This window comes from Micropterus salmoides, unplaced genomic scaffold (genome assembly GCF_014851395.1).
Source record: "Micropterus salmoides isolate LMB-PRFRI ecotype aquatic unplaced genomic scaffold, ASM1485139v1 Ms_hic_scaffold_9, whole genome shotgun sequence".
In the NCBI taxonomy this organism is placed as follows: Eukaryota; Metazoa; Chordata; class Actinopteri; order Centrarchiformes; family Centrarchidae; genus Micropterus; species Micropterus salmoides.
The window spans coordinates 23,198,344-23,209,615 of NW_024044681.1; the positions used below are offsets into that span (position 1 = coordinate 23,198,344).

The window sequence follows — 11,272 nt, forward strand, 5'->3', positions numbered from 1 at the left end:
TGGTAAATAAATGATGCGCTCAAGAAGACTGAAGAAATGTCTGCGGCTCCTACACCTGCGGTGCAATGCTTTAATATTAATTTCCTGTCATAGTCATGCACACACTTGAGTGCATGTATAGCTTATAAGTGTGTGTGTGTCTGTGTGTGTGTGTTAAAGATACATGTTGAGCTAGAAAAAAGCATGTGCTGGGCAATGTTGCTCACAAACTGCTGTCTGCAAGTGAAAGTGGAAGAGATGAGAAGAGAAGAGAGAGAACTCAGGATTTATTCTCCTTATCTACTCAAACAACCTCCTCATCAATGGACAGCACAGCACAGAAGAAACAAAAGCCCTCCCTGCTTTTCATCCACTCTCTTACTACTCTTTTATTCCTGCAGCGCTCATAATGGCGCTGAGATTAGTGCTGGACGTGTTCACTAAACTTCTTGCTTGGCAGGAAAGCAGGGTGAGAAGATTCCTGTTTGGGAGAAAAATGAAAAAAGAGAATTTTCAATGTGGATGTTTAGAAGATGAAAGGGGAGCTAATTCAGTGAGGACTTTCAACAACATTTTAGTATAACCTAAAGTAATAAGTATGTCATTGTGCTCAATTGCACACATTGAGAAACATACACACTGTTGGCAGCAGATGTTCCCACTTGACTCCGGCCAAACAGAGCATTAAAAACATGTAATGGGTACGTTTTGATGATTACTGACATTGGATTTAAATGTAATTTTTTTCATTGTTCTGTGAAAGCAATATATGATACCCAAAATGGCACAAATCAACCTGACGCAGAAAGTCTGACTCATTTCCACGCAGTTTAAAAATAACTTTTTGACCACAGTTTAGCTCAAAGAACTTCTCCATTCCACTCTTCATCACTGTCTGCTGATTAATCATTGCATCTGACTGCTCATTAGACCATCTCTTTTGAAACTTCTTGACCTTGTATCGACTTTTATCCCCTCTCATCTCTTCATTTCATTTTTCTTTCTCCGATCTGCCTCTCTCCACCATCTCTTCATTTCCAGGAAGCGCATGTTTCAGACAGTCCTTCAGGGACTTTTCGCTTCCGTCAGCCTGAGTACAGATATTTCACCACCGTGATTTCAGAGTAATTACACAGGGATAAATGATGACTCTCGCTGAATGCAATTCTCCCCTCTTTCTGTCAACCCATCAGGAACAGGACCTGGGGCAAAGCAATCACTCACTAGTACTCTGCAGAAGGAAGTTAGAATCTCCCAAAAGTTTACAAGTAAAAAGACAAAAATGTTTTTTGTTTTTTTTCTTGATTTCAGAGTAATTACATAAGAATACCTCTCCCTGAATGCATCCCCGCTTCTTTCTGTCAAGCCGACAGGAACAGGGCCTGGGGCACAGCAATCACTCGCTTGTGCTTTGCAGGAGGGAGTTACAATTCTTAAAATGTTTACACATTCTATTTTTTTTTTTTTTACTTTTTGTATCTTTATTTCTACAGGGGCTTTGGCTTTGCATGCATGCTATTTTTCCAGCATGATACTGTGTCAGATTCATACAGTTATATAGATTCCCACCAGGGAGTTGCCATGGGCAACTGCATTTAGCTGTTTTTCACTGAGCAGTTCCATAGAACAACTGGGGGATTGCTCATAGGTACTTCAATAATAGCTGTAGAGAGAGCTCATTTATACCTGACCCAGATTTCCTCACCTGCTCCTCGGTTTCAGTCCTGGTGTCTTGTACTCAAAGTACACTTTTATAAGCTTTAGGGTACTAATCATAATTTCAGAGGTTCTGTCTCTATAAAAATAATTTCCTAATCAAATCAGGTGTGTATTAGTGTGTACAACCAAAGAATATCAATTGAAGGGCTTCCACACCAGCCTTTTGGCTTGAAATTACCTTTTTGTGATTCCTGTCACCTTTACAGAGTGCCTTTTGTTCTTGAAGTCCAAGGGCTATGTGAAGTACATCAGTGAAGAGCATCAAAATCCAACCTGATCTTGTGTTTGATATCCAGCAGGTTAACAAAAACAACTTGAGATTCTGGGCAGGTATTGAGCATCTGTGAGTGATGTATTTGGTCCATGGTAGGTAAAGGTCCTGTGAGGGAACACACAATGAATTCAGAAAACAAATAACAGGTGCTTTGTAACATCTCCTCTCAGGGACACATCCAAGCTCACCGGGGATTGAAACCCACTGCTGCCCCAGCAGAAGGCCTCACACCAGGGCCTTGATTTAATCACTGCCCAGCAAGGGGAGAGGCCAAGCAGGCAACAAAGCTGCCCTCCAGCCTCCCATCCTCCTGCCATCAATGCTCCCTGTAGGTTGACCCAGGAGAGGCCATCCCTCACCCTCCACGCGGGTCGTTTGAAGATGAGAGAAAGTGGGTGTCAGGGGAGGGACGGCCAAGAGGAGGAGAGGTAGATGAAACCCCGGTTGTTCTCTTTGAACTGCTAATCACTGTGTTTAAAGCTGACCTCGCTTCCTGTCTCTCTTTTGGTGTTTGGCTCATTAAAATATGTACTCTGATAAAGGGTCCAGATGGGAGTTCACAGTGAACCACTATTCCTCCCTCAGTTCCAGTCAAACATGTACACCTCATTTTCTCCCTCAAAAATAATCTTTTTGGGTATTATTGTGGATACACTGGGATTTACCAATCAGTATTCAGGGTGGTCAGGGACATGTAGTGTGGGCAGAAATGCATCCCTGACTGCACTGAAAGACTGCCTATGGACTTTGCAGCATCAAGTCGGTACTGTTATAGCCGCTGCAATCGTTTTCTATAATAGTATGGCCAGACACAAATATTTATGTATCTTTTTCTGCAGTTAAAATTTAAACAGGGATGTAAAAACTAAAAGTGGTCTCACAAGTTGGACTATATCTGGTCTGAACCAGCTCAATCCAGTTTGTGTGTCCGCACTAGCATTTTCAGGTTTCAAGAGCTCAATCGACACTGAAATGTTAAAATTATGGGAGAGTTGACAAAACTCTTCGTCTTCCAGAAGTATCAGTAAGCAGACAAATTGTGCGTCACAACCACTGCCCTGTTACTAAGCTCAGCTGGTTAACCTCTTGTCTTTGCCGCCCGGCTCTCCATGGTCACTTATATGTTTCATTGTGAACTAACAAGTTAGTTGTTCTCATTTAAATATTTTTTTTTTTTCTGTGTGATTGGCTACACTGACATGTATAATAGGTAGGGCTCTCAAACGATTAATTTTTTATCACATTAAAATTCAAAATTATTATTCAATTATTATATAGTATTATTATATATCTTAACTGTTTTAAGTCTGTATTAACAATGACAACAATTACAAAGAAAGTTAGTTTTGGAACTTGACTTTAAGATTTATTTGATTATTTCAAATCAAAAGATGTGCAACGAGACTGAGGTAAAACAATCAATGTAAACGTACAGTGTTCCTTAAGCTTGCTTTCAAAAATTCTACCGTAAAAGTGCATCTACAAAATGTACACACATTATTATGAAGTGCATAACAAACAACATACTCCATTGCTACTTATTTTTGATTCAGTTGAAACCAATGAGACAGCACTTGCTTTAAGAAGGAGTTTCAGTTTCACTGCTTTCTCCGTTTCATACAGGCTATGTATGCGTGCAACAATTGTCCCCCACGACGACAATGTATAGTGCTTTGCCTCAGTCCGCTAGCCTCAACCTGATTTGCTGTACTAGCTGTATGCTTAGCTCGTTGATGGTAACATTAGCTTTAGCTCGAAGTGCTTTGATGATATTTTAATTCCATTTCACGCAAGGTGCATACTGCTTTTGACTTGTCAATGTGCCGTCTGGGACTGTGTTGTTGTTCATCTCCATGGCTGCAGCAGGAGGTAGGAAGTGTCTCTGGCAGCATGACAACAAGTAAGGGTGCATCGAAGTCTCAAAATAGTAGCAGCGACAGCACCAGTGACGGTGTAAAATAAGAATATCTGACACACGCGATTAACACAATTAAAACGCGTTATGATCAGTACTTAATCTCATTGTGATTAACTTGTTAATGCTGACAGCCCTAATAATAAGTGATCACAGAGAAAGTTTGTGATGACACATTGTTGTCTGACGTCATTTCCAAAAAGTAGCTGTCTTAATGTGGATGTGGTCTGAGATGCATTGTCATTCCAGGTGTGAACTGTCCAGTCCATGTCTGCTATATCTTGATCTAATTTAAATACATTTGCACTGAGGATACTAGGCCTACACAAGTCCATGGGGACTGCAAGGAGACAGAAGGTGGGGCATGGAAGGAGGGCATGATGAGACAGAGGAGAGAAGGAGAGCAGGGTAGCAGGGGATCAATCAATCATCGCTCCTGTTGGTTCATATTGACTCTGCAGTCCCACTGGGCTACCATGGTCAATGTTCTTTCAGGCATTTTGCGTGGGTCGATGAAGAAGCGTGCCTGGCTTAACACTCACCTTTTATAGGGATACGTGCGTGTGTGTTTGTGTAATATATTAGATGTTTTTATGTGGAGTGTATTGACAGGTTTTCATAAATGTATTTCATGTGGAAAGTGTGGCCATTTGTGTATTATAAGTGAATACATGTTTTAGAAATTACACATAAATCTGAAGTATCAATAAGTAAGTAAAGCATCCACATAACCTTGCTACCGAGCTGCATTGTGCCCAGTGGCAGCCTCCCAAAAACCAACAGCATCAAGGCTGGCTTTAGCCCATCGACTGTGCTTGGCATTCATTGTGCCACATAAATGGCTGAGGAAAAACTGTCTACCCCACATGGTACAAAAATCTGTGTAGGCTACAGTGATGTCAATCTACAACAATGACTCAGTCATTCAGTCAGTTTGAACTACAATGATTGCAAAGATTAAAATAAAGATTTATTGTTCCATGTGGCTTGATCAGTTAATTGGATGTCAGCAGATTTAATGAACAGGGCCTTCATTTTTTTAGCCATGATGGCAACACTTTTTTCAAATGAGTCAAATGATGCATATTGCCTAAATTATGGTCATAGTTGTAATGGCTTGTGTCTTTTTTGTGTTTTCAAGAAGGGGTGGGTAATATGGATAAAATCTTTTATCATGGTATAAATAAATTAATATTGAGATATTGATATATATATTGTGGTACAGTCTGTTTTCTGTAAATTCAACCGAGAAACCATTTGTAAATAAAATAATGGGAAGGTATTGTCATTTTTGGGGTAATCCAATGAAATACATAAATGTATGCCAAATCTGGGTTATCATACAATATAAAAAATCCCCATCCTTCCATCTCCTAGGTGATTACACAGGTTTAATTAGTGGCTAATTGTGTTACAGGGGTGTGTAATAGTAGGATATATTGTGTAATTACAGTATTTGATTTTCATGTACGAGTGTATATGCATGTTTGCATGAAATCCACAGTATTTGTTATTTGTAGAAATTGCTTGTAAGACTGCTATTTTTTTTTTAACCCATCTGGTCATCAATCATCTAAATGATGTGATGCCATGAGCATGTACAGACAGGCCAGTGATGGATGATTGACAATTGATGATTACCTGAGGTGAGGGGTGGTTCCGGTCCCAAGGGTAAACCTCTCTGGGGCTTTTACCTTGCTGGTTCAGATTGCAGGATGACTTGAGATGGACTGAGAGGAAAATAAATGTATACTTAATAAATCAAAATCAGCTGTCAAAAATGATCAACTGTGTCCATCACTATTGACTAGATACATTTGCAAACAACAACAACATTCATGGCTTTTATTCGGTCACATTATTAACTGTTAAATCTTACAGAGCATGTGGCAGTTCAGTCTTGATGTAGAAGTTAGAAACCATTCTCAACCACAGTATGGTATGATAATGCATATTTCTTCATTCTGAAAAGCCAAATACATCTTAAAAGGATATTAGCAGGGTACTGAGAAAAGGTGGTTACCTACTATTTGTATCTGAAGTTCTGTGCACCCATGAATTGGACAAAACTGACAGCCTTTGCACAATGTTCACAGTAGGTTTTCTCACATTTTAACTGAAAGCTAATTGAACACATTTTAGAGTCACTATGAATGCTGAACTTACAATGGTAAATTTATTTTCACACTGCCATTAAAACCACATTTTTGTTTTCACAGTACTCTGTCGTTAAGGTAGATTTAAGACAAATATTTACTAAAAATGTGAAGAGCATAAGTACTTAAAAGATTTGCCTATATTACCTTGATTTTCCCAAAAGAAGGACCTTTACAGCTTTGATTTACTGTTAACACCGTCAGTCCTTTCAGAGCCCAGACAATCAATTTTAAAATGACAAAATGTCTTCAGTTCACAAAATCAAAAGCCAGCAGTGCAGCAAATGTTTGTAGGAAGTGGCACACTTGAGACGGGCAGACTGGAGGGTTGGTTTTTATGTTCATACTCTGTAATGTGTGATTTTTTCACCACCCAATTTGCTGAGCATCTCTGACACCGTGACCCTTCTTTTATTAAGAGTCTGAGCAGTGTAAGAGGGGACAACGTTTCTTTGAGCTGGCAGGTCCACTCAATAGACTCAAGGTGATAAAACCAGTTTGAGAGAAAGGCTGAAAACAAGGCGAGAGCTGGATTGAGTTGAGTTGAGCAGTAGCGGGTGGACTGGCCAAAAAAGGCTTTCTATCTGACAGGTTATTGATTTTCTAAAAGTTCTCAAAGGGATCCTGGAAGACCTGAGCGGATCTACTCACTCAAGCGACCTCTCCTCTCCAATCTCGCCCTTCTTCCAATTTCCTCTCAACACTTGACATTGTTTGAAATCTTGGTGACATCTGAGATTCTTATAAGTGGTATTAACAAGAATAACAAACTGGCACTGTAAGACAACACAGTTTTCTGCTAATACATCTCAATATTATTTACAATATTAAGGGGCTGTGCAGCAACAATTTTGTAACAGTTTAATACTGACCAATAAGGTACTTCTAATGTGTGCCTCCAATACATCATAATGACACTAGACAAAACTATTGTCCTCTGCATATGGAAGTGCACATGAACCATGGCACATGTGAAAGTTGTAACTACCCTCCCCTACTTTCCCAAAAAGTCAGACTACCCTGACTACCCTACCAAATGGTGAATTATATTTAACCTTTTTGGGTGTGTCTTTGTTGTGCCCTTAAAAAGGGGAAAAGTAACGGGAGAAGGTTGAAGAAGCACACACACGCAGCTCACGCCTTCACTCGTCTGTATTGAACCACCTTTTTTACAATCTATACAAAAATATTCACGCACTCAGATTCAGGACCACAGTCACAAGTATCTTCTTAATGCATTCTAAATGATCTTTTTAAATAAATTACCTTATGAAATGTGAATTGTTTTAACCAAAGTTATCAAATTACATTTTAATACTCCCTTTTAACTGAGTTCTCATATAACACTTAAATGAATTGTACTTTTAACATTATTCATTGTCTCAGCATGACATGAACTCACCCTTATAGTAATAAATATACAAGAAACCTTACAGCAAAAATATGTGGACTAACAGCAGCTAGCTTAAACACCAACGACAAAGTAAACACTTGTGTATGGCGGGACTCGGACATGATGGAGCCATGAGGTCGCTGGTTGATAGCATTCACATCTTCTCAGTTAGCACCAAACTCTTCAAACAACATACACGTCTCTCAAAAACATCTCTTTAACTCATATAACACCACAGTAATGTAACGAAGTGTCCTTTCAACATGTGTTTAGGTTTACAGCGCTATGTCAGTGGCAATTACCTTAAAAAGGGGAAAAATAACGGGAGAAGGGTTGAAGAAACACACACGCCGCTCTCGCCTTCACTCATCTGTATTGAATGAGGAAGAGAAGGGCAATCCCCCTACTGGAGCCCCGAGGCATTACCAACACATCGACAAGCAATTAACCCACACAGACAAGGATCAGCATTATCTGCATTCCACTTCTTAATATTATTCGCTGTATAGTTTTAAACAGTCACCAACTTCATATAACTCTATTATAAACATTAGCTATTATAAATGAAATGAAATTACATGTCCCAAAAATGAAATACTGTAGTACTGGAATAAACTTCAAAAGGAGATTAACCTTTCAAACAGATTACTTGGTATCAAAATAAGATATGAATGGAATCCTCAATGAAATGATCAAATACTCAGACCATAAAATCAGATTGGCTATACTAAAACTATTCAATACTATTCTATCAACTGGGACTTTTCCAGACATCTGGAACAAAGGTTTAATAACCCTAATTCATAAATCCGGAGATAAATATGACCCAAATAACTACAGAGGAATATTTGTATCCAATAACCTGGGAAAAATATTCTGCAACATCATTAATAAATGACTTGTCAACTTTCTTGATGACCACAATATTCTGCATAAATTTAAAAAACGGATCATATATTTACCCTCCAGACTCTAATTGATCAAGAATCAAACATTAAGAAAAGAAAGGTATACGCCTGTTTTGCTGACTTCCAAAAAGCCTTTGATTCCATCTGGCACGAGGGCCTTTTCTATAGGCTACTTGAAAGTGGCATTGGAGGAAAAACATATGATTTGATTAAGAACATGTATACAAAAAGTGAATTTGCGATAAAGATTGGAAACAAACAAACATCGAGTGAGGCAGGGATGCAATCTCAGTCCAATTCTCTTCAATCTATATATCAATGAATTAGCGAACCAATTAGACAGTTCCACAGCACCTGGCCTCATCCTGAACGCCACAGAGAGGTCTGCTGTATGCAGGTGACTTAGTGTTGCTTTCACCTACTAAAGAAGGTTTGCAGCAGCACCTTAATCTCCTGCAGAGATTCTGTCAGACCTGGGCCCTAACAGTAAACACAGCAGAGACTAAGATAATGATCTTTCAGAAACAATATAGAAATCAGGTTACACACAATTTCTATTTAGATGAATTTGACAAATCAAACAAAACAATCATAGAATCTTTCCATACCGAGTTCTGTAAGAGCATCCTGCAGGTGCAGAGAAAAACACCAAATAACCTGTGCAGAGCAGAGCTCGGCCAGTACCCCCCCTTACTAAAAATACAGAAAAGATCAATTAAATTTTACAATCACTTAAAATCTGTTAACCCCCAGACATACCATCACAAAGCCCTAACATACCAGGAGCGGAAACCAGATAAGAGTCCCCTCAGCCAGCTGGGCCTGGGGCTCTCTGCAGTAACAAGTCCCCAACAGCCTCAGGATAGCAACACCGACTCAAGCAGACCAAACCACAAAAAATATATTGAATACTGGAAAGAAACAACCAAACCAAAAGTAAATTACAATGTTATCTGGGCGGCTGTGGCTCAGGAGGAAGAGCGGGTTGGCCGTTAATCGGCGGTTCAATCCCCGGCTCCCCCGGGCTGCATGTCGAAGTGTCCTTGGGCAAGATACTGAACCCCGAATTGCCCCTGGCGGCTGTTCCGCCAGTGTATAAATGTGTGTGAATGTCAGTTTCTGTTTGAGCACTTAGGCTCAGTGTATGAATGTGTTTGACTGGTGAATGCTGATGTAGCGTAAAAGCGCTTTGAGTGGTCGGAAAGGCGCTACACAAATACGGAGCATTTACATTCTAAAAAGAGAATTCACACTGGCAAATTACCTGAGCACAATAAAATATCCTAAAACACCTAAAAAAGGTTGACAACATACAGACGAGTGAACACATATAAAATGGTCGCCACAGACAGAACTGGCTACCACAAGAGGAGAGACTCTGCTCACAGTGTGACACAGGATAGGTAGAGACTGCACTTTCTAACCTCATGCCCTAAATATAAAATACTAAGACAAAAACACTTTGCAAACATTTCCCAAATATACTCCAAATTCAAATTTTTATCAGACACACGGAAACTCCCCTATTTACTGGGAGAAATGCCCAAATGTGCTGCAAAATATGTCTGCTCATGCCATGAAGTGAAGACAACCAGTGGAAACTCAGACTGATAAATAATTGTACAACTTTTCAAATTATTATTATTTTGATTGTTTGATATTTCAGTAATTGTTTTGTTTTTACATTTGATACCGATTTATTTGTATTTATTATTATTATTATTGTTGTTGTTGTTGTTGTTGTTGTTTTAATCAATTAATTATTTCTTTAAATTTTTTGTCTATTAATACACACACACACACACACACATGTTTATGGTATTATCTATTTTAATTATTTAAATTTGTTATATATTTTTATTTTTTTAACACACACACACACACACACTTACTGTTTTATTTATTTTATTTTTAATATCTTTTATTTTTTTAACACACACACACAAACACACATACGCTTTAATTACTTGATGCTGTAATTACTTGTTTAATGAAATGTATGGGGTTGATTGTTCTTATGTACTTTGTATGATGCTTTGGCAATATTGTTGTTATACATTCATGCCATCCATCTATCCATCCATCGTCAACCGCTTATCCTGCGTACAGGGTCGCGGGGGGGCTGGAGCCAATCCCAGCTGACATCGGGCGCAAGGCAGGGTACACCCTGGACAGGTCGCCAGTCCATCGCAGGGCACATTCATGCCAATAAAGCTAATTTGAATTGAATTGAACTGAGAAGCGCGATCCCCGTACTGGGGCCCTGAGGCATTACCAAAACATCGACAAGCAATTAACCCACACAGACAAGGATCAGCATTATCTGCATTCCACTTCTTAATATTATTCCCAGTATAGTTTTAAACAGTCACCAACTTCATATAACTCTATTATAAACATTAGCTATTATAAATGAAATGAAATTACATGTCCCAAAAATGAAATACTGTAATACTGGAATAAACTTCAAAAGGAGATTAACCTTTCAAATAGATTACTTGGTACTACTACTTGTCACATCTTCAAGTTCTGTTTAGATCTCGGTGTATTTTGAATAGCATGTACACAGTCATTAGATAGGAAAGGCTTGTGTAATTTCAAAGCTCGAAGGCTGCTGAGTGTGGCATCTGAAAAGATTGATGAGAATGACCATTGTTGACCTTTAGGATTTTGACAGAGTCATGAAACTTAATTTTAGAAGAACAGATATGATTCTAAACTGACACAAGCTATAGTTTGTCTTCATAGTGATGACTTAATAAGCTATTTGTAAAACATACATACAAACGTATACAATGAATTCCTGTTAAAATGCATTAACGCATGCATGTAAATGGGCAACAGTACAGACACACTGTACATGCTGTGAGTCCTTTACAATTCTATTATAATGTTTCCTGCAGTCCCCATTGCATTTTCATATATCCA

General features: G+C 38.8%; 1 long non-coding RNA gene across 1 annotated transcript; it reads right to left on the bottom strand.

The window, feature by feature from the left end:
- Window positions 1-249: 249 nt before the first annotated feature.
- On the bottom strand, window positions 250-7,828 carry LOC119894750. Its single transcript, XR_005442975.1, has 4 exons — window positions 7,739-7,828; window positions 5,529-5,617; window positions 1,877-2,077; window positions 250-460 (listed from the first exon to the last, which is right to left on the bottom strand). It is a non-coding gene; the product is annotated as an uncharacterized LOC119894750 (long non-coding RNA).
- Between the last annotated feature and the right edge of the window lie 3,444 nt (window positions 7,829-11,272).